Source organism: Balaenoptera musculus, chromosome 12 (genome assembly GCF_009873245.2).
Source record: "Balaenoptera musculus isolate JJ_BM4_2016_0621 chromosome 12, mBalMus1.pri.v3, whole genome shotgun sequence".
Lineage (NCBI taxonomy): Eukaryota > Metazoa > Chordata > Mammalia > Artiodactyla > Balaenopteridae > Balaenoptera > Balaenoptera musculus.
This window is the reverse complement of record NC_045796.1, coordinates 51,615,376-51,639,501: the sequence shown is the minus strand read 5'-3', so window position 1 is coordinate 51,639,501 and position 24,126 is coordinate 51,615,376. Positions and strand designations below refer to the sequence as shown.

General features: G+C 44.5%; 1 protein-coding gene across 1 annotated transcript in view; it reads left to right on the top strand.

Moving 5' to 3' along the window:
• ARMC2 (armadillo repeat containing 2) overlaps nucleotides 1-24,126 on the top strand; it is a 249,466-nt gene that overhangs the window by 55,712 nt on the left and 169,628 nt on the right. The window contains exon 2 of the mRNA XM_036872252.1: nucleotides 14,357-14,511. The gene's annotated coding sequence lies outside the window, so the exon portion shown is untranslated. The remainder of the gene's footprint in view (nucleotides 1-14,356; nucleotides 14,512-24,126) is intronic.

The window sequence follows — 24,126 nt, the reverse complement described above, 5'->3', positions numbered from 1 at the left end:
TTCAGATGGAAGTAATTGCTCTCTTGTTAGCATTTTCAAAGTGCTTGGACTTTATTACATGCATCAGATGATAGTGGCTATTATTTCACCTCCTATGTATGTCACATGACGCCATCTACACCAATGGATTATAAGCTACTTGAGGTCAGCCATGTATGTCACTCTACCATGTATCCTCCTTAGGATCCAGGATAATGTCCAATTTTGAGGTTTGAGGGGCTTAGAAATGCTGGAGAGAATAAATGATAATGGCAAAGAAGCTCCACTGCCTCGAGATGAACAGGGATCTGGGCAGGGATGGGGCTGCAAACGACAGATGCCTGGAGTCCTGCAAAGACATGAAAAGAGCTTGGCTCTGTGTGCCTGGCAGGCCCCACCCAGCAGAGCCCCAGACCCTGACACCTTTTACGGGGCTAAAAAGCAAAGGGAAAGCTCAGAGAGTGCAAGATGGCATGAAATGGGCTTTAAAAAATGATTATAATATACATTTTTGCATACAGCATCTAGTAAAAGTTTTCTGGCAAAAAGCTACCACCATTCATATTTCATGTGAAACTCCAGCCCCTTATAGCATTTTTGACTCTTACAGTCCCCCCTCTCTTTTTCTTAAACCAAAGGGTTCTTTGCTCTTTACCAAACAATTTAGGCCTTGTTCTCATTTTTCACTTGGGATGTTTTAAACGCTCTCGGAAAACAGTCCTACCATTCAGAAATTCCAAAGATATCCGTGAGCCTTTATTTTTCTTCAAGGTTACAGGAATTTTCCCTGGAAACTATTTGAATTTGCGTAGAATTTTTGCCTTTCATGTCTCTTCCTGCTTTTAAAATGAGTTTCGGTAAATCGAAGTCTCTGAACTGATATTTACTTATTTATTTATTTTGCCACATTTAGCCTGTCTAAATATGCTTTGTCATTAAAAAACAAAAAGTAATTTCAGGCCCTCCCCCTAAATTTCCTTTTAAAAATTAACTGGGCAAGATATCACAGCGTGTCATTTATTACCTTCGTCATTAAGCTGGTATTGACATTAAAAGAGGAAGCCAACTGAACATTAAAAAGACATCTTTTGGCATCTCTATTAACAATCTGAACGAAACCTCGAAAGCCATTCCACCTTCTGGTCCCAACTTTGTAAATTAGACCCCTGAGTATGCCAAATTTCAGGAACTCTTTTATCTTTATGCTGAGACACTACTCCAAAGAGAATGAAATACATTGGGTTTTCTGGTGCAAACAAAAGCTTGCACATCTGAGGCACCAAGGGCAGGATGCTGCCGACCTCGCTTCTCGCTCGACATTGTGGAGCAGAAAATGACAACCTTGGCACGGTGGCCTCTCCCATACCACAAGTGTGCTGGCTGCAGAGCCACTTCTGGATCCCAGCAATCTGTCCCTTCCAGGCTCAGCACAAGCTGTGGAGCCCAACCTGGAGCCAGATTCTGCAAACAGGCTCCCGCACTACAACTGGGGACCCAGGAGGAGGGACTGTGCGTGGCTTTTCCTGGGAATGAGAGCACTGCCGGGCCTGGTGGGCCCTTCCGGGGAAGAGTTGAAGGAACCTCTAAAGAATACACAAAAATGGAGAGACGTCTCTCCTAGCATGGCCCTGAAATTAAAAGGGGCACCTGGAGGGTCCTGAAATGCTCTGTACGTGCTTGTACAGTTGGGTTTGATCAGGTTTAGTGGGAAGCTCACAGATTTGGGATCATGTGACCTGAGGTCATCACACTTCCTCCTTTAGTAGCTCTGCATCCTCAGGAATGTCATTTAACTTCTCTGGACCTGTAAAATGTGGAGAATAACATCTGCTTCTCTTTCTTCTGGGTTGCTGTGAAAAGTGAGTTGATGACCTATAAAATGCCACTAAACAGAGGTGGTGGCCTCATGACTATCTGGGGCTCTGGGCTAAGAGTCCGTACTCAGAGAAGGCGCCTGACCTCCAGGCAGCTAGCTTTTGACTTGACTTTACCGAGACATTTGGCTTCATGGTTATTTTTTGAGGCTCATCACCCTGCTCTGTTCTCACCTGTCCTCCTGCATCACCTGCGACCTTTGGCCAAACACTTCCCCCACCCCTCCATCTCTGCCTCTGCTGCTGCCTCTGGAAGACGAGTCTGCTCCTGTCTCGAGGAGACCTATCAGAGCAAATCAAATTCATTCACTGACCAGCATCTATTGAAGCTCTACTCTGTACCCTAAGGTAGAATCATGAATGAAAGGAAACTCTGGCCCTAGAAGAAGAGACAGACCAGTGATCAGTCAGTTCTGGGCAACGCAATTAGGTTACAAAAGAAGAATGGGGACAATGCCATGGAGGCTACCGTGAGCCCTACACTTAAAGAGCAGGGTTAGAAGGGATCTTCTTGCCAACATAAGTTCATGGACACCTCTACAAAGGAACCTGTGCTGTGCTCATCGAGGGAGAGATGGTGAAAGCAGGAACCGTTCAGCCTTCTTGCAGAGGATTGGTCCCCGAAACACCCAGAGACCCGGGAGAGAGAGGTTTCCACACTTCTTACCAAGTTCTCAGGCCTATTGTCCAGGGAGTGTCCTGAGCAGCCTGGAGTGGAGACGTCCTGTACCAAACGTAGGGTCACATCACACCCAGATGCTTTGCTAACTTGCCCACTGAAAGTCGTTTCTTATTGGGGCCAAAGTAACACTTAGCAGTCACAGTGTTTGATAAGGTGATAATGAGTGATCAAGCCACAGCACACCAGAGAGAAGTCAGGAATGCAAGAGGTCAACCTTCCCTGACTCACCGGTGGGATGACTTTTCCCAGCCACACCTTGCAGCTGGTGGAGAGGTCTCACCCCATCCTCTACCTATAGCTGAGGGGAGGACATCATCTGGATGCAGATAAGGTGAGCAGGGACAGGTGGCCATAGTGCCAACTAAATTATACAGAAATTATTTCAGTCATTCATTCTTCTATTCACTTATAACTAGTTATCAAATGTGCTGGTCTTGGTGGGATATAACCAGGAAATTGCTTCTTTTTTTCTCTCTCTCTTATCACTGCCCTTCCAAACTGCTGTCAAATCTTCTTTCATTGGGCGACATCTCAGGCAGATCCCAGAACTATTCAGTCCCTTTCAGGTATTAATGAACTGTCCTCATGTTAGAGTATTAAAAAGTACAGTCCAATATACATTTATAACTGTTTCCTGCCAAATTCAAATTCCTGCCTCTTCCCTCAGCTCAGGTTTGACCCAAGCTCAAAAAGGTTGCATAGTCTTTTATTATTGCATTGTCTCTTGCCTTTCACTAGCTGCTTATGACTCCCCAAGGTAGAGGAAGAGAGGGGAGAAGAGGGGAAGAAGCAAAAATGTCTTTTTACTTGGCGGGGTCTGCTGTAACAGCCATTGGTGTCCTCTGAATACAGATGTTCTGGTACTGGTTCTTTCTCTTGTAAGGCACTTTAGTGAGTTCCTTGGACCTGCCCCATCCCCACTCCCCGCCCCCCCCACAACAGGACCTGTGCCTTGCAGTACCTGGACTTGGGATGATGCCCTCCCTGGCTGATTCTTAGGACTCCCCTTCAGCTTCAGAGCAATGGGATACCCCACATGGCCGTCTAATGCCAGGTTCGCCTCTCCATAGCAGAGAAAGGCCCTTGGCTGGTCCTATAGAAGACTCAAGCCCAGCTACCATCCTCAGGGTTCACGTGGTCCACAGAGAAACTTTTCACTTATTGTCTCAAGACCCTGTAGCTCAGCAAGCATCCATCAAGAAGGGAGATTTTATCTCTGCTCCTCCCCCACTCTCTGAATGGTCCTCTTGGAGCCATCCTCACTTGGCTCAAACATGGGGGAAGCACTTCCTCCCCTCCTCCAATGAGAGGAAAAGGAAAATAAATGAATGCACAGTACTTCTTACTAAAACTCCCTTACAATCAATCTAAAATTATATATATCTGTATCTATATCTCTTGTTTTTGGCCAACTCCTAACAAGTCTTACATGGATAGAAGCTGTATCTCTCTTTGGGCCACTTGTTACCCATCTCAGTTTTGGGCATCAGCAGAAGTTCTCAAACAACAGAAAAATTCCAATTTAACCCTCTGTTATTCACTAATTCATTCATCCACAATATTTATTTAGCAAATACTCATCCAGTGTGTACTATGTGCCCAGGGCTATGCCTAGGTGTACCCAGTAAAGAGCAAAACTGGCCTGGCCCTGGCCTCCTTCTGGGTGTGCTGGGTGGCTCCACTGTTGCTGGCCTCTTGAAACCTTTCCAGAACATCTGCATTAGATTAATCCAATATCCTATCAACTGGAACTCTGTTATTCAGCACTGATACATAACGGCTTCAAAGACAGTTGTAACTTCATGTTTGTAATAATGGTCCCAAGTGCCACAAGATCCTGAAGTGTCTTTGAGTCGTCACTGATACCTTAATCATCATCATTGTTTTAGTGTTGACTGTATTTTGCTGATATCTGATTCTTTAGCAAGTACAAACTTAGTTATGTTTCTATTTTAATACTAAATAGACATATGCTCTAAGGTAGAGACGGTTACCTATAATCAGAATACTTGCTAAATCATAACTTCCCATTATTTGACCAGGCTGGGTTCAGAACATTTTCCTGTTTGTTTATAGAGTACATCATAATTCTATAAAGTGTGCATATGTACATGTGTATGTAAATTTTTTCCAGTTTTTTTTGGGCATGTGTATTTTATTAGATTGCATTTTCCTGGTATTTTCCCTTTTATCCAAAAAATAAAAGTGCCCACTTTCCTGGCTTCAATGGATAACTCATTGAAATATTTAATTTAACTTGGTTTTTTTAATGCAAAGTTATGTGTTTTTAAAACCCTGCTCCTGTTCTTGGCACTGCCAGTCAAAAACATTCAACTTAGAATGTCTGCCTTGTTCTTGAAGTTGGAGTCTATGTGTTTTGATTTTGTGGGAATTTTTTTTTCCATCTCATTAAACCTCAGCAGAGATGAAAAGTTTTGATCTTGTGCAGGGAAAAACACCAGCGAATCTTTAGTGTTGCCAACTATTCCATTTAAAAAGTCTTGCATTTTAACCCCAGTTCCCTGATGTAATATATAAATCTCATTAACCTTATAAATATGATTTTTCAGGAGCAAAGAACTTCTCCCTTCTTCCTTATTATGTCTAATTTGCATACTAGCACATAGTCCAAGTGTTGGCAGATAATAATATCTTAAAGAGCACTGAAGTGTGAGAATACCTACATACTTGCAAATGTGTTATGAAATATACCCCATTAGTCACTTTATATTTGAAAGGCAGAAAAATAGGCACTTAGCAACAACATGCCGCCGCTTGGGATTAAAGAAAAGCCATTTTACATCCAGGAAATATTACCCTTTCTTTTGGGGGCTGTCAGTCTAGCACATTGAATTACACAGAAGACTCTCACAAGGAGACTGGGCTGTTGATTGTCCACGTGCGTGATGAATGACAGTAATGACATCCCCAACGATGGCTTTTGGTGGAGGAGATGGGGCTCATTGGGAGCCTTCCATTCAGGTTCATAAGTCAGTCCTGTGTAGAGAGATCCCGAGATTCTGCTTGAGAACTGCACTTTCCCTCTGGAAAGCCCTTCCTTCCTTCCTCTCTTCCCCTCGGAGTGGATTCTGGGGTGGGAGTGCCTGTCCCCAGAACCCAGAAGTAAGAATCTGGCACTTAACACCCTTTCAGGACCCACTTTTCCCCACAGGCCACGAGGGAGAGCATGAAAATGGTGAGCCCACATTAGCATCCAATTAGATTGAATTTCCAGAAGGTTCTCTCTCACACCAGTTAGGACATGTACGAAGTAACAGGAGGCAAGCAAAAGTGATGAAGAAGGAAGAAAACGTTCAAAACCTAACTTTCAGCTGGGGAGAAATTCCTTGAAGAACCCTATAGGTGCTTGCCTCTAGGCCAGTGCAGAGGACAGCCCACCAAGTCCCCAAGGCCACTCTGCAGACATTTGCTGAGCCCCTGAAGATACACAGCCCTGCCCTCCAGCAGTTCCCCTTTGGGCAGGGGAGCTTGGCACCCAGGAGACTTCCCAGAAGCAGGTTGTTCTCTCTGTGTCATGGGGACTTGAGAGTAGGCAGAAATTCCCACTTGATCAAGTCAACATCTTGCCTTCAAGTCTTGGCTTCCGTTGGTTAATAGAGGGATGTAAAGTGAAGCAGTGGGGATTCGCACGCCTGGGAAAGCCAGGGCTAGAGGAGAGATCGACTCTCCCTCTCTCCTTAAATAAATAAAAAGACGGAAAGCAGTAAGGGAGGGAGGGAGAAAGAGATAGAGCCAAAAATGGTATCCACGAGAAATAGATAGTGGCAATGACTGCACAACGATGTGAATGTAATTAATGCCACTGAATTGTGCACATAAAAATGGTTAAAATGCCAAATTTTATGTTATATGTATATACTTACCACAGTTAAAAAAAAATAGTGTAATATACCTCAAACCATTGAACTGTACATTTTAAATGGGTGAATTGTATGGTATCTGAATTTATATCTCAATAAACCTGTTTTTCAAAAATTTGTTATCCATGAGTTGTGTGTGTGTGTGCACGTGCACATGAGCACAGACACAGGACAGCAGGAGAGATTGCCAATTTCTGAGTTAATCTACTTTGGGTGGAAACATCAGAGTGAGGACTAGACAAAGGTTGGGAGGAGAAATGTAACATGTCTGCTCCTTGTTTACAGGTGCCCTGGAGGAAGGGAGAAAGATGTAAAGTACGATGGATGCTAAAACAATATCATAATAGTACAGGCTTCAAATAGTTTTATAAGAGGGAGGATTCTCTGCTCTCTCTATGTACTTTGTTTTCAAAGTCGGAGGCATGGCCAGCTCTGCCTGTAGAGGCTGGTGTGACTGGTGTGAAGGTGTGGCAATTAAAGATCAAGCCGAAGCTCCCATTTTCCAATGAAGCATCTGATTGTGCCTAGGAATGCAGCACATCTCTTTTGATTATGCCTTGGAGCCAATGTCCCTTTTCCTGGAGGCACACCGTCAAGGTCAAGGGGGCGTGGTAGAGGTGATGCTGGGTCTGGGTCAAAGACTGCCTCCCTTCCTGGGAGACTTTGAGTGGCTGGTGGGTCGCCTGGGCTTCTTTGGCCATAAAATGCTGATGATGATACCTCCCATGTCTTCTCCCTGGAGTAGTGTGAGAAGTGAAATCCAAACAACATGATAAGTAAGCCTTCAATAAACTGCGAATCACCGCCCTTGTGGAAGTTGTTCTGGATGCACATAATAGAAAACCTAATAAATGAGCGAAAAAAAGAAGGCACTGAGTTGAAAGGATACTGGGAAATCTCTCAGAAACCACGGGCAGGGAGTGAGGGTCTGGAGAGCTGGGAAAACAGGCAGCTCACTCCCTTTGGCTCCTCTGTATATTCACCTGTCCTCGTTTTCCTCCCTCTCTGCAGATCGTCTTCTGTTGTTCTGGCTTGCAGGCCAAATATGGTCACCCCGTGGCACCTGCGATTGCACACCCTCCATTCAAGCCATGAGCCCAGACTTTTCTCTCAGGTCCTCATTCACATTGGTTCAGCCTGGGCTGGGGGTGCACTCCTTGTCCGACGAGCCATGAGTGTGGGCAGGGGTCACACCTTTGTCCATCCCTGTTGGTATAAACTGGGCAGGTACCAGGAGAGGTGCCTTCTACAAACACGATGGCAGCATCTAGTGGTCTGATTACAACAGTCAACGGAAGAGTGAGTTATGATTTGAAGAACCTTCTCTCACAGTGTCCCTGTCTCTGCTGTTTTCTGTGAGTCCTGTCCTGTGAGCTCTGTGGAGCCTGGCCCTGGCTGGGCACTGAGGCCAAGCAAAGTGAACCAAGGTGAGGCTGGAGGCCTGTCAGTGAGTGGGGCTGGGCCTGTGGGGTGCCTCGGGGGCCCTGAAGCCACCCTGCAGCTCCTCTGAAATGGGACCAGGCTGTTCTGCTTGTGCCCAGGGGTCCGTGTTGCATTTCTCACAAAATGTTTTACAAATGAGAGTGGGTACAGGTCATAGAAACCCATTTCAAGCTAGCTTCAGCAAAAAAAAGGAGATTATTCTGGGGCTGCTTTTCTGGATCCCTCTGTCCTTTCCCTCCTGCTGCCCTTTGAGCCCTTCTTCTGTTTCCCAGCTGTCCACTCAGAGACAGACGTGGTGAGTCCTGCATTGATCTCCTCCCATGAAAGGACAGTGGGGAAGATGCTGAACTAAGGGCTGCTGACTTTTTTTCCTTCTTTTTCTTTCATTGCCTGTGGTCTGCAATTACCCACTCCCCTCTTGGCCTTCAGAGCTGTGAGAGGGTGAGCAGGTGTTGAGAGCAACTCCGTTCTTTTTGAGTCAATCTCATTACGTGGAAAAGGTCCAACTCTCTCTGGGGAGCTGGCAGCTCCTCCAAGGCCAGACCACTCGGCAAGGCTCCCAAGAGCAGTGCTAGCCTGTTTGGCGTCATGAGGAGCTGGGCCAGGCCTGCTCGCCTCGCCTCCACGAGCAGGTTGCTTCTCAAACAGGTGTACAGATAATTGGATGCCTTGGACAGACTGCAGTGGTGTAAGGTAGCCACCTTACCAGGCTTGCAGGAAAGAAAAAAGAACAACTCTGAGCTGAGGACACTTCTGCCCCTCAGGTCTGTGCCGTCCTTCCATCTCTCTTCCATCCTCCTCTGCTATTGGACACAGGGAAGCCAGTGACTTACCTCTGGCCATAGGCCTGCTCCGTGCGCCATAGAAGATGCTGGCGGTGGGAAGGGCAAGGGGGAGAGGGAGGGGAGGTATAAAGAAGAGCAGGCCTCTTCGTTGCCCGGAATCTAAGTGGGCAAACACATTGAAGGTCCCTGCAGGACTTGAGCCTTAAGGATTAACCCTTAAGAAGCTACCAAGGTAAACAAGTACATGATTACATTCACAGCTAGTTATTTGATAATAATAACTGGCATCTGTTCCCAGCACGGTTCTAATCAGCTTACATTTGTCCGTTCATTTAATCTTCACAGTTCTACAAGGTAGACACTTAGATTAGCTCCATTTTACAAATGAGAAACTCGAGGCACAGACTGGTAAATACCGTGCGCAATTTCATTGGGCGAATAATGGCAGAACCAGGATTTGACCCCAGATAGCTCGCCTCCAGAGTCACTCCTTCAACTGCTTCCTGTGTTATCAGCCTCTCATGATACAAATTAAACACAGAGGACAGGGTGGAATCAGTCTTTGCTCTTGTGTGCTGTAATAATATAAAAGATGCTACTAGGGAGAAGAAATATTTTTGAAGTCTAACCATTGGAAAAGCAAGTGTTAGCAACAAAAAGTTTCATGACCCATTCAAACCTCAGTGGTTAGTTCGCAATTCTGCTAACTTCCCACAAGAGTAAAACTGGCTGTTCTCACTGCTGTTAACAGAGAGGAGCTGTGACCTTAATGTGCAGGGGGAGGGAGGACCAGTCATTATTTAAGCAATGTGATCTGATGGGAAGGCGGTGCTGGAAAGTGAACAAAGGTGGGAATTATTGCACTGCAGCTCTCCCTGACGTTTATTGTGATTTTAAAATCTGTGAGCATATGGTAACTGCTGGAAGCATGGAATAGCAGTTGGAAACCATAGACTTAAGGAACAAACAAGCTATTCTTATTTTTCTGTTTTGAAAGGGAACATGCTATTTTTTAAAATTGAAGTATAGTTGATTTACAATATTATATTAGTTTCAGGTGTAGAACATAGTGGTTCAATATTTTTATAGATTATATACTCCATTTAAAGTTATCAGAAAATATTTGCTATATTCCCTGTGCTGTACAATATATCCTTGTAGCTTGTTTATTTTATATGTAGTAGTTTGTACCTCTTAATCCCCTACCCCTATCTGGCTCCTCCCCACTTCCCTCTCCACACTGGTAACCACTAGTTTGTTCTCTAATATGTGAGTCTGTTTTTTATATTCATTCATTTTATTTTTTAGATTCTACATATAAGTCATAACATACAGTATTTGTCTTTCTCTTGTACTACTCCTTCACTTTACGTCTCCTTTTCCCACAACCCATTTTTGCTCCCAAATCTGAAGAAGACCCAAGAGGAAAGTCCAGAACAAGATATCTCCTCTTCTTCAATCCATCCCCCACACATCATGTAAGAGTTTTTCCTCTCCTGTAACAGAAGTTAGCATTTTGGTTCTTAGCTATGGTATTTCTATGTGCTGTGCCCTTTCCTGGTTTCGGTTGGATCTTAAATTCCGCTTCTTTGTTTTATAGGGCTGGATGGAGAGCTGGAAATGTGGGGATGACATTTTGTTTGAGATCCATGGTGGCCCTTGGGAATTCAGGCCAAGGGCTACTTCTCTTGCCAGTTGAGGGCGCCCCACCGTGTGGCTAGGCAAAACCCATCCCCCTCCCCTAACACATACCCCCTCCCCTACCTGGTTATCCAGCAAACTCTGCATCTTTCCCATCTTGTCTGACTCCTTTGGGTGCATCTGGTGGTGATGTCCATCCCCCTCTCTGTGCCTGGTGCTGATTCCACTTAACCTCTGTCTTAGTCCGTTCAAGCTGCTATAACAAAAATACCACAGACTGGGTGGCTTATAAACAACAGAAATTTATTTCTCACAGTTCTGGAGGCTGGGAAGTCCAAGGTCAAGGTGTCAGAAGATTTGGTGTCTGGTGAGGGCCTGCTTCCTGGTTCATAGATGGCTGTGTCTTCTTTTTTTTTTTTTTTAATGATTTTTTAAATTATTTATTTATTTATTTATGTCTGTGTTGGGTCCTCGTTGCTGCGCGTGGTCTTTCTTTAGTTGCGATGAGCAGGGGCTACTCTTTGTTGTGGTGCGTGGGCTTCTCATTGTGGTGGCTTCTCTTGTTGCAGAGCATGGGCTCTAGGTGCGCGGGCTTCAGTAGTTGTGGCATGCAGGCTTCAGTAGTTGTGGCTCATGGGCTCTAGAGCACAGGCTCAGTAGTTGTGACGTGTGGGCTTAGTTGCTCCGTGGCATGTGGGATCTTCCCGGACCAGGGATCGAACCTGTGTCCCCTGCATTGTCAGGCGGATTCTTAACCACTGCGCCACCAGGGAAGCCCCAGCTGTGTCTTCTTGCTTTGTCCTCACATGGCAGAAGGGCTGAGGGAGCTGCCTGGGGTCTTTGTTATGAGGGCACAAATCCCATTCATGAGGGCTGCACCCTCATGACCTAATCACCTCTCAGAGGCCCACCTTCTAATACCATCACCTTGTGGGGATAGGTTTCAACATTTGAATTTTGGTGGGGGGCGGGGAGACAAATATTCAGTCTATAGCAGCCTCTCTCACTATCTAGTTCACATATTTTGTCTCTTCTAAATGGTAAGATTCTGGAGGGTCTGAATCATGTTTTCTTTCTTTTTTTCTTAAATGATATATATTTTTTAAGATCTTCAGATAATGCCACATGACTCCATAAAGTTTCTAGAATCTACACAAAAAAATTGACCAAGCTTCTAACTAATCAAAGCAATGAAGAAAATACAATTAGATACAAGAGTCACAGAGTTCACAAAATAAAAACAAAGCAGTGATTATAAGTAACTATGCAATAAATTTGACAATCTGGATAAAATTGATAAATTTCTTTCTTTTTTTTTTTAATGCAGCTTACCAAAACTGACACAAGAAGAAATAGAAACCCTGGAGTCTTTATCTATTAAAAAGAAATGATTTTGTAATTAATCAGAGGCTTAAAAGCATTAAATTCTATACACATTCATATGAAATTTCAGCAAGTTAGAAACAGAAGGAACCTTATCCAACTTGATAAAAGTGGAGATCAAATGACAGAACTGCCCGTGAGGGACTTAGACTTGGGTCACAGGCAGAGCTGCCCTGTAGCTAGTAGTGTGGAACGAGTTAGGGACCATTTTCTCTGACTCTGGCACCTTGTGAAGTGGGAATTTGGGCATCTGGAGACAGCATAGCCATGACATTCTTATGTCCACTGGCAGGGGTAAGTCTCTGCCATGCAGTTTCCCAGACGATGGGCATGAATAAAATGGGCATCTGGGCAGGACAGGGAAAGCTGTGTTAGGCGCCTCCAGAAGAGTGAAGTCAGGGTAACAGAAGGGGTTATGACTGGAAGGGATATGCAAGGGGCTTCTGGGGCACTGGGAATAATCTCTTTCATGATCTGGGTGCTGGTTAAAGAGATGTGCTCACTTTATAAAAATCAATTCAGCTATCCCCTTTTAATACACACACTTTTCTCTCTGTGTATTACACTGCAATAAAAAAGATTTTAAAATAATTTAAAATGCTTTTAGCCTCTATGTGTCCAGCACCAGGAGTTACAAAGATCCCAGTGCCTTGGCCTCTTCCCTTGAAGTTCAAGGGACTCAGAGTCTAGGGTCTCCTGAGCCACGGGACTCAGGAAAGCTCCTGTAGAGAGGCCACGATAACACAGTGTGAGAAGCACTCCTTCAGTGTGGCTGCAAGGGGACTGGGAGAGTCAGAGAAAGGGGCCTGAACTCTGCCATGGAGGGTCATGAAAAGTGAGTTTTAAGCTGAGGCTTGGAGGATGGGTAGGAGCCTTTTCCATAGACCAATGTGCAGATGTTGGGAAGGGGGAGGAGGAGAGATGGTGGGAGGGAGGACATTCCAGGTCCATGAGAAAAGAAGATAAAAAACTGCCAATGTCCAGTCCCATCAAATACACAGTCACAGTAGAATAAATAATGTCCCTCAAAGCAAAACATGCAGCCTATTAATACAGGCTTATGACAGCTATTGGACACATAAGACTTACTGAGAACAGGGGTGTGAACCATGTTTCCTTGATTCACTGCCTGCCTCACTCCAGCAGCAAGCAGTGCTGTCACCCCCCGTGTCCACATACATTCATCTTTTTCAGGCTTAATGTTGAGCACAGTGCCTTTGATCAAGAAATGAATCCACCACTTTTCAGAGACTTTCCCGTTTTCTGAATCCCCTTCTTCTTCCCTAACCAAGTTGCTTTGGGAACTAGGGAACTAACTTCCCCTCCTCTCATAGTGAGAGAGGTCTGGAAGTCAGTTTCATGGGTAAACTGAGGCTCCCCCAGGTGCTTGCCCTTTCACGTAACAAGCTGTCCCGGAAAAACCAGTTTGGACAGCAACTTCTTGTCTAAACACATCTCTAGAAAGCCCCATACAGAGAACACTAGTTTCCTATGTGATATCCACTCTCTCCTTCTTTCTTAGAAACAGACCCACAATGTTATTCCAGGTGGCATGTATTCAGTAAAAAGACTATGATTCTCTGCCTCTCTTGTAGAAGATGAAAGCAGAAATTGTTGGATGGAACTTCTGGGAAATACTTTTTTGCCATTCCATCCAACCTGCCTCCTGTCATTTGAAATGTGGATGTGATGGCTGGAGCTGCAACAGCCATATTGAGGTCACAAAGAAAAGACTAAAAGAATCACAAAGATGCAGTACTAATTTTTTTGATTCTTAAGCCACTGAACCAATGCCAGTAATTACCCACACCTGTATTTCACATTAAAAAAATAAATAGACCATTGTGTTCAAGTCACTGTAGTCAGTTCTGTTACTAGCAACTGAAAGCAATTCCTAATTGATACACTGAATTAGAGAGAGGGTAGCTCAATGAATACTCAAAGGCCTTAGTTACAGGGAGCTGAACTCTTATAAAGCCACAGTTCTCAGAAATTCTTCCTTTGCTGACAAGCCCTAGTGCCAATCTTCTCTGAGTTAAGTGAGATCTTTGTGGTATTCCCAAATTTAACTTCTTCAGTGAAAATGAAACATGAAAGCCACCGGGCTCCCTCCCTAGATAAGCAGTTTTAGGAAAGCAAGTCATCATCTCCCTTTGACGTGTGGTCACCTGGTAAAAGCATTGCTGATACCATGCCTGTGAGCTACATGTTGAAGTTCTCCAACATCTGGCAGCTGAGCTGCTACTGGCTTTTTTAAGCACGAGTAAAACCAAGCATTCAAATGTTCCCAATTTAGCCCCTTAAGCATTACGTTGGGCGCCTCTACCTTGGCCCACAGCTGCCAGCAATTCAAAGCTCTTTCTTATACAGACATTTTCAGTTTTTTTAGTCTGTGCATTCTCCTCATTCCCAGTGGTGGTAAAGTCACACTGGAGGAATTTTTGTAGAGGCAGTCACTGTTGTGTCTTACTAGCCATAGGTTTCCCTGGGGCTGGTGTGGTTAGAAGAGAGCAGGAAAACCTGCCATGAAGCTGGAAGCCCCATGTCCTCTTAACCCCTTGTAAAGAGAGGATTCCTCACTGTAGCGAGACCCTCATCTCAAGCAGCCAGTTTTAAGTCATAGTGGTGCCATGGGGGTGGTGGTAGGAATAGCAAACCCCACTTTCTTTCTCCTTCACACCTGGGCAGGGTGAGAAGCTGGGTCGGTGGAAGGCACAACTGTGGAACAGATGGACTCCATCCTCAAGGGCCAACCATCGCATCTTGTGGACCCCTTCATCTGCTGATGGTGCTGCCCAGGACCTGAGGGTTCTTAGACCACCCTTTCTCCGGTCGTGCTCCAGGTTAGTGCCACCTTCTGCAAGAAATGTGTGGAATCAGAGATTATCAGCACTAGAAGGTGCTTCAGAGACTGCCTCACCTCACTTTGTAATTTGACATATGGGTAAAATGAAGTCCATGGCAGAGAGATGACTTGTCTCGAGTCACATTGGCCTAGCTTTAGGTCCTGACCCTAGGCCAATATGTTTGGCCCAGTAACAGATTTCTTATCTAGTGTTCACTATGTACGAGATGCTGGTGTAAGATATATATGGGGTGTGTGTGTGTGTGTGTGTGAGTATAATCTTTCCCATTTTATGCATGAGGAATATAAGGCATAGAGAGGTTAAGTAACTTGCCCGAAGTCACAGCTAGTAAGTGACAGGGTCAGGATTTGAACTCAGGCAGTCTGGCTCTGCTCTTGAGCACTGCACTACCCTGACATACTAGTGCCCAGTCTTTATTCACTTCCAGTCCAGGGTAGGGATCTCTAATAAATTCCTTGGCCAGAGGATTCCTGGCTTGATATCTTACCCCTGGAGGAACGTTTCCCGAAACATGATAGCAAGCGGTACTAAACCAATCAACCAAAACTAAAACAAAACAAAAATAAATTCCATGGTCAAATAAATTTGCAATGTTGTATTAAAACAAGTTAAACAGAATTGTTTTTACCACAGAACTTCTCAGGGCCTTTAATATGCTAATGGACATTGTGAATTCTCTAAGAGAGTCTAAAAGCATTTCCTAAACATTTTGGACCATAGAACATTTTTTCATGCAATGATGTCATCACACAACATGTGGCTTCTGGAAAACTTGATTGAGTAAGAAAGGCAAATTGTGACTTATTATTGTTACGAAAATAGTTTTGACCTCAAGAATCCTCTAAAATGGAAAATAGTTTTGACTCAAAGATACCCGCCCCCCAGGGTTCCCTGGAATACACTTTGAGAACTGATGTCCTAGAAAATAATATATTAAAAATAAGACTTGAAGCACATCATCATGGGCTAATTATCAACTTACCCTTGTAAAGGACAAGGAGAAAAGCAAATGAAAGAAGATAGGTGTGGTTTAAGAATCGGTCTCTCATTCTACTAACTCCTTATTTTCCCTTTTTCTTTCTTATCTTCTCTTCCCTCTCTTCTTTCCATTTAAAAATTCCTTGTTGCTCCATAAAGTATTTAAAGTAGCTTACTCTTCCAGTGAGTCAACATTCTTGTTGACAGAGACATATTTAAGAATAAGTAAAGTGTTATTTTAGCGGAGCTCCTTACCCTTCACCCTATTCCCCCAATTCTCCTCGACTTGCACCCCAGAGGTCAACCTGAAATTTTTATCATTAGCATTTTGTTTATTTGTGTAAAGCCATGTCTTTCTAGAAAGAGGCCTGAGTTCAGATACAATTTGGATATGGCAGGAGGTGTGACACGTTGGGCTACAGCATCTGAGCCTTTGCACAAGTGGCTCAGATGAGGGAGCTTGTCCCGGATGAGAATCCTGAGAGACAGGGACTCAGGATGGGGAAGTACTGCAGTGGCTACCTGCATGGGACCCTAGAAAGCGAGGTGCCCTGATGAGAAGTAGCTGCTCTTTCCTTTTTAGGGAGATATCCAAAGGTGCACTTTATTCATTTAACAATTTTATTGGGGGTCTGCCCTTGATCTGAGGTCACTGTGCGTTTATACTAGACCTGAGGTCTTTGAACCTGACCTCAACCTTCAGGACAAAGCCGGTGCGGCATTCGGAGTAACCCAGACCAGGTGGGAAAAATGAAATATTATATATGTCCGACTGGGTGGCACAGGGTCCTCCTTTGTAACACTGGCCAGTGCAATGTAATGTCCTTTGCTTACAAGGCAGTTACACTGCGGGAGAATGCTCCCCTCCCCACAATCTGGGACCAGATGGAGAATCACCAGCTGGAGGGACAGTAAGTGTCCTCTCCCTCTTGAGAACAGCACCACCTCCCGCGCTTCTTTGTCTTTTCCATCCTCTCGGTTTTGGGGCTCCTGCCAGGTGATGCTAACACTGAATCACCAACTCTTATACTTGCCGCTGCCGTGCACCATATGGTGCACTTGAGCCCCAGGTGTGTGCCAGGAGAGTCCTTAGCTGTTTGCTTGGAGTGGGCTTGCACAGTTGGTGTGCTCTTCATCAAGGCAAACCCATCCAACTAAGCGTTTTATAAACAACAAAACAAGTTTTATTAGGAGTTTCCCACATACATTAGTAACACATACTCCTTTTAGAAAATACAGATGAGAAAGCGGAAAAGTCGTCCATAATCCTATCACCCAGAGACAAGGACAGCCAGCTTTAGATGAGAATCCTTCCTTCCCTCCTGTTCTCTCTCTAGCTCTCGCTTCCTATGCAGCTACCGACACCTGTGGAAGGTCCCAGGTGGGGTTCATATGTGGCCAGAGGAGTGGCCACTATTCCACCCTCCCCGCCTTCCACTGATTTGCAGCAATGGTCTACACAGCAGAAGGGGCCAGGTTTTGTGTGTGAATTCTCAGGCTTAGAGGGTAAATGGAGAGGACGACATGGAGTTGGGCCCCTTTCTGCCTCAGGGATGGATGGATCTGATGGGGGGCAAGAAGGGGAGGAGGAGAGGAACCCGCTCCACAGCTCTGGGTAGAATTCAGTGTATCCCACACAGTGAGGACTCTGAGAAGTGCAGCTCTGCTCAGGCAAGTGAAGGGAGGGCGGATGTCTGTTCTCCATCATGTATTGAAGCTGCTATTTTTTCTCTTGGGACACCCCTGTTGTGGAGTGGGGTCCTTAGGCAGGGATACCACCCTCTCGGCCAAGTATCTGCCACTTTTAACTCCTGGTTCCTGCACTCACCATTGATGCTGCTTTGGTATTCCTTTTAGACTTCCTAATTTGAAGTCTATATTTAGTTTTTTCTGCACTATAACACGCACAGCAGTTAAACATTAAATCCAAGATGTCATAAACCAGCAACCTACTACTATTCCATATAAAATGTGTGGGGAGGCATCACAAGCATTCACGGGCTGTGATGAATCACCTCAGGTTCTCAGCATCTCACCATCTCGCTTAATTCTTCAAATTAAGCAGGGAAAGAGCTGGGGAAAGTTGGGCTCTTCTGAGGCCAGCACTGGTCAGCTAGAGCGAATCCTCTCTGCTGGCTCAGCTTCTCCACCAGCAGCCCCTGCTGGCTCCTCTGTTTATTTCTGCAATTAGCATTAGAAGGAGACTCATGGGGAAATTTTTGCTTGGGGGCCCAGGATTTATATTTCAGAACTTCTTCCCCTCATTAGAGAGAGTAAGGAGAGTAAGGAGAGTTTGAAAACAATAGCTCTCAGTGCTCTTCCAATAATACTCTTGATAATAATCCTTGGTAATTTCAATATCCTCAAATGCAGTCTTTCTAATACTTAGCCTCCCAGTTCCTCAACTTCCTTTCCTCCCAGTGATGGAAGGAATCCCTTTATGGAATCTTTCTTTTTTCCTGTCTCACATGGAATAGTGCTTTTATTTTATTTTTAAAAATTTTATTGGAGTATAGTTGATTTACAATGTTGTATCAGTTTCAGGTGTACAGCATAGTGATTCAGCTATACATATACATATATCCATTCTTTTTCAGATTCTTTTCCCATGTAGGTTATTACAGAATATTGAGTAGAGTTCCCTGTGCTATATAGTAGGTCCTTGTTAGTTATCTATTTTTTATATAGTAGTATTTGTATTTTAATCCCAAGCTCCTAATTTATCCCTCCCCCTAACATTTCCCTTTTGGTAACCGTAAGTTTGTTTTTGAAATCTGTGAGTCTGTTTCTGTTCTGTAAATAAGTTCATTTATATGGTTTTTTAAAAATTAGATTCCACATATGAGTGATATCGTATGATATTTGTCTGACTTACTTCATTTAGGTGAAGGAAGGTCCACCCATGTTGCTGCAAATGGCATTATTTCATTCTTTTTTACGGCTGAATAATATTCCATTGTATATGTGTACCACATCTTCTTTACCCATTCCTCTGTCAATGAACATTTAGGTTGCTTCCATGACTTAGCTATTGTAAATAGTGCTGCTATGAACACTGGGGTGCATGTATCTTTTTGAATTATGTTTTTCTCCGGATATATGCCCAGGAGTGGGATTGCTAGATCATATGGTAGTTCTATTTTTAGTTTTTTGAGGAACCTCCATACTGTTCTCCATAGTGGCTGTACCAATTTACATTCCCACCAACAGTGTAGGAGGGTTCCCTTTTCTCCACACCCTCTCCAGCATTTATTGTTTGTAGACTTTTTGATGATGGCCATTCTGACTGGTGTGAGGCAGTATCTCATTGTAGTTTTGATTTGTATTTCTCTGACAGTGATGTTGAGCATCGTTTCATGTGCCTTTTGGTCATCTGTGTGTCTTCTTTGGAGAAATGTCTATTTAGATCTTCTGCCCATTTTTTAATTGGGTTGTTTGGGTATTTTTTCCATATTGAGCTGCATGTGCTGTTTGTATGTTTTGGAGATTAATCCCTTGTTGGTTACTTTGTTGACAAATATTTTCTCCCATTCTGTGGGTTGTCCTTTCGTCTTGTTTATGGTTTCCTTTGCTGTGCAAAAGCTTTTAAGTTTAATTAGGTCCCATTTGTTTATTTTTGTTTTTATTTTCATTAATCTAGGAGGTGGATCCAAAAAGATATAGCTGCGATTTATGTCAAAGAGTGTTCTGCCTATGTTTTCCTCTGAGTTTTATAGTGTCTGGCCTTACATTTAGGTCTTTGATCCATTTTAAGTTTATTTTTGTGTATGGTGTTAGGGAGTGTTCTAATTTCATTCTTTTACATGTAGCTGTCCACTTTTCCCAGGACCACTTATTGAAGCGGCTGTCTTTTCCCCATTGTATGATCTTGCCTCCTTTGTCGTAGCTTAATTGACCATAGGTGTGTGGGTTTATTTCTGGGCTTTCTATCCTGTTCCATTGATCCTTTATGGTACCTTGGCCACTCACACCCATGGCCATGCTCTTGACTTTGCCATTACTAACAATTGTGCTCCCTTCATAATCTCAATTTCAAATGTCCTACTCTCCCATCACAATTTCTCCTTCCAGCTCAGTCTTCTATTCTCTCCAATGATTCTTCAACCTCACTGAGATCTGCAACTGATGGGTCTACCACCTTTTCACTGTTCCTCACCACCCCATCATCACTCATGAGCCCTCACTGCCCTCCTTACCCACTTAGATTATGTGGGGCCTCATTATCACCCTGCCCATTAATATACAATCGATTCCCTTTGACCCCTCCTTTCATTGTACCTTCTTGGCAAGACCATGATCCTGGCTGAATCTACCTCTGCCCACTGTGTCAGCACCTGCATGGCCAGGTGTGGCTACCTGGTCTTAACTTTAAGTCCATCACCACAGCTGCAGGTGGGTCCTTGGTGCTGGCCTGGCACTCCTATTTCATTTCCCTACACTATTATTCTCCCACTCTTGAAGACACTGATTTCACATTTTTCTCCTCCCTCCTCAAACCCTCAGTCTTCTTCCCCCATCCTCACTCTCAGACGATGGCCTTGCTTCCTAGTTCAATGGGATAATAGAACAATGAGCTGACAAGTTCCACGTTCCCACCACCACACCCACCCGCCCACCCTCATCAGTGCCTATCCACTCTGCCTTCCCTTCTAGTACCGGGATGAATTTCCCAAGAGTCGGTCAGCAGTACTCAATGTGTGGTCCTCAGTCCTGGCTGGCAGCATCAGCATCACCTGGGAGATTGTGAGAAGTACCAATTCTCCAGCCCCACTCCAGACCTGCGGAATCAGAATTTATGGGGTGGGGGCTGGGAACTGTCTCTCCAAGTGATTCTTAGGCACAATGAAGTTTAAGAAGCGCTGAGCTAGATCCCTTTCTCTCTCACCTGCTCAGGGATATGCCTCCAGGGGTGGTCCCCTCTCTCTTTTGCATCATCGCACTTTTTCCTCTTTTGGATCATTGTCCATTCCATCCTATAAACAAGCTGGAGTCAAAACACACAACCTCTCTTGATCCCAAATCCCATTTTAGCTACCACCCCATTTCTCTACTTCCCTCTTTCTCTTGAAATCCCCTCAGTTTTTTGCTCCTACCATCCCCCAAAATGAACTTGTTAAGGCCATTTTGGCACAAATTGGCTAGATGGTCACCCAACTCTTCCCTCTTTCTGGCGACACAACTAAATGACATTTCCCAGTTTCTTTGCATGTAAATGAGCCCAGGTGACTAGTTCTTGGCACGGGAGCGTGAACCTTCAGGCTGAGGCATTTGAGCAAGGGTGTGCTTCGATATAGATTGCCCCTTCCCTTTCCAAGGTAACCATGGAGGCCACACACTGAAGATACACAGAGGCTGAGTACCTGAATCACCACGTGGAAGGCCATCCACCAAGCACTGACTGGACCATGACATAAGTGAGAAATAAGCTTTTTCTTACATTAAGTGACTGATTGAGGGTTATTTGTTACAGAAGTAAGCCTGCCTAATAAAATTACCAGTGACCACCAAATTTCTAAATCCAATAGTGAATTCTTTGTTATTATCATGTGACCAAAGAGCAGCATTTGGCAAAGTTGAACAATGGTTCCTTCTTGCAAAATTCTTTTCATATATTCTTGAGGGCTCTTTTATTCATTTTTTAAAAAAATTCTTAACTCACTATAATATCCTTTGCTAATTCTTCTTCATGTTAGCTGCCCCCCAGCCCTCAGTCCTTGGATCTCTTCTCTGTTAGTACTCATTCCTCCGTTAATATCATCCTTGCACTTGGCTTTAAGCACCTTCTCTACGATAATGATTCCCACGTTTGTATCTCTAGCCTGGACCCAAGGCTTGCTTATCCAACTGCCTACAAGGCATCTCCACTTGGCATCCACTAGACATCTCCAGCATAACATGTCCCAAACCAGACTCCTGATGCCTTTAGTCCTGCTTCACGCATCATCTTCCCCTTCTTAATAAAAATGTTAGCTCCATCCTCCCACTTGCTTAAGTCAAAATAATGGACTAATCCTTGATTCTGTCTCTCATTTCCCACATCCCATTATTATCAATTCCTATAGATCTTACCTTAAAAATATCCCGGGGCTCATCTCACCCTTGCACGGGTGCTGTCAGGGTTCAAGACACTGCTGCCCTCTCTTGCTTACCCTCTTGCACTGTCCTCCTAATACTCTCCCTGCTCACATTCTGTCCTGTCTCCATGCTGTTCTCAACAGAATATCCAGGATGATCTTTAGACACAGAAATCAGATTATCTCACTTTTCTGTTCCAGTCTTGCCCCGCCCCTAGTATTTCCCCAGATCACTCAGAATTAAAACCAAAGTCCTTAAAATGGCTCTCAGGCCCTCCATGAGTTGGCTCCCCATCGCCTCTCTGACTTCATCTCTTCTGACTCTCTCCTTGGCTGGCTCTGCTCCTGTAACACTATCTTCTTTGCTGTTTCAAGCATATTCTTGCCTGGAATACACTCGCCCAGTTAGTCATAGCCCACTCTTGCACTTCCTCCAAACCCCTGGTCAAATTCACCTTCACAGTGTGGCCTTCCTCGATATAAACTCGTGCCCACCCACTCCTGCACTCCCTGTGCCTCTTAGCACTTATCACCACCTGGCACACTAGACATTTTCTTATTTGTTTGTTTATTGCTTGCCAGATCTCACCAGAAAGTAAGGAGAGCAGACTTTGTCTTCTTCATTCTGTGTCCCCAGAACATAGCACAATGTTAGGCGCACAGTAGGTGCTCCATAAATATTTGTAGAATGAATGAAAGAATGAACAGCTAAACAAGCCAGCTGCAGCCTCATTGGCCCAGGAGAAGAAGCAAATCTCACCAGTTGAGTTGTGCATGTGTGCTTTATTTCTGGTGAATCAGAGTCCTTTCTTGCTCTCCCAGTGAATTTTGTTCCAAGGATCTTGTCTTCAAAGCCTCTTGTGTACCCTGTTTTGGACTGTCTTGGGAGACCTGTCTCTTCCTCATAGAACTGGCCTTGCAGACACTTGGTGGCATCATACATGATTCTCCAGCACAGGCCTTTGCTCATGAGGCTCCAGGGCCCCGTTTGACACTGCAGGGAGGGTTGATTCCCCCACCTGCTCTCCTACCAGGCACACCCTGAGGTCTGACCAGGAGAGCAATGGACAGCACTGGGTTCTACTTTTGAAAAACTGCAGACAAGTAATCATGGAAACTTCAGAGGAGAGGAGGGAGGCTCAAAGGTCCTTTCAGTCACAGGATTCTTGAGGAGAGATGAGCAAGACTGGACAGGCTGCTAGAAGGTGCTGCTTCCTGGTCCTCCCCACTCTCTGACACTGTCTCTGGGCAAGGTTGTTGGAACCAGAAAACATACGGCTTTGTTGATGAAAAGCCTGTTTATTCCTAGTACACTGGACACTTTGTTCAGGAATAGTTCATCCATTTGAAAATATTGCCCTTGTAATGGTGCCAAGGTCGTTGCCTGCTGGGGTTATCAGCAGAGTACGTGCCAGCTCTGCCTGGGGTATTTTAATAGGTGTATTGCTTCCCTGCCAAAGTGACTAAAGAACATTGCATAGTTAATTTGTATTCAGTCCTCTCCCTGCATGCATTCTTAATATTCAGTTTTTATTGGGACTTTAAGAGAAAAAAAGAGAAAGAAATGAATAAATAGGTTAGGATACAATGAACTGCTGTAAAAAGGAATTTTAAGTGGTTCTGACTCATTTTGGAGTTCTCTGTACCCATTTGATAATAACAATATACTTTGCAAAGCATTGGACAGTTTTCAAAAAATTTTTATATTCATTCTCTCCTTTGATGCTCAAATTTACTCTGAAAGGAAGGGTGATGTGTCCTCTATTTTAGGTGAGAAAACTGAGGCTCAGGGAAATTAAATGGCTTGTGTCAAAAAAGGTCAAAGAATTAAACATGATGGAATGAGCATTAGGAGCCAAGTCTCTCAGTGCCTAGGCCAGAGCATGTCCATGCCATGGTGGCGAGCTGGGTGGTATAGGCAAGTCTCTGGAGGGGAAGGATCTAGCTGGGTTTGGTCAGAGACCCTTGAAGTCCAGAAGTGAATGCAAATGGAGAGCTACTTTGTCAGTAGCTGTGGCCTTCTGTGTCAGCCAACACAAAATAATAAACACAGTTTCTCATCCTGAAAACAGTGTGGAGACCCTACCTGCTGAGTGGCTGATGAGCATGTAGCAGGTGTAGCAGGGCCTGGGGGAGGCAAGCATCCCACGCAGCAGCCCAATGGCATTGTGGGAAAATCTCCACCCTGGGCTTCAGGAGACTGGAGTTCCTCTGCCAGCTCCACAGGGCATAGGTCTACTGTGTGACCTTGAGCAAACCCTGTGTAGGATAGATTCGATCACCTTGGCTCACCCCCTGGTAGAGACAGCTAGCTTCCATCGCAATGTAGCCATGGCTGGTGTAAAGAAATACAAAGCTGGCCCACCAAGTTTGTGAATGCCACGAAGCTGGAAAGTGTAGCTAATAATGACAAACGACAGATCAGTTTTCTAGAAGATCTTGAGACTGGCTGGAACATCGGGATGGAACCTCTAAGGTAAATGGACACAATTGTACTCGGGTTTAACAACAATTGCATCAGGGGCAGCATCTGTTATTG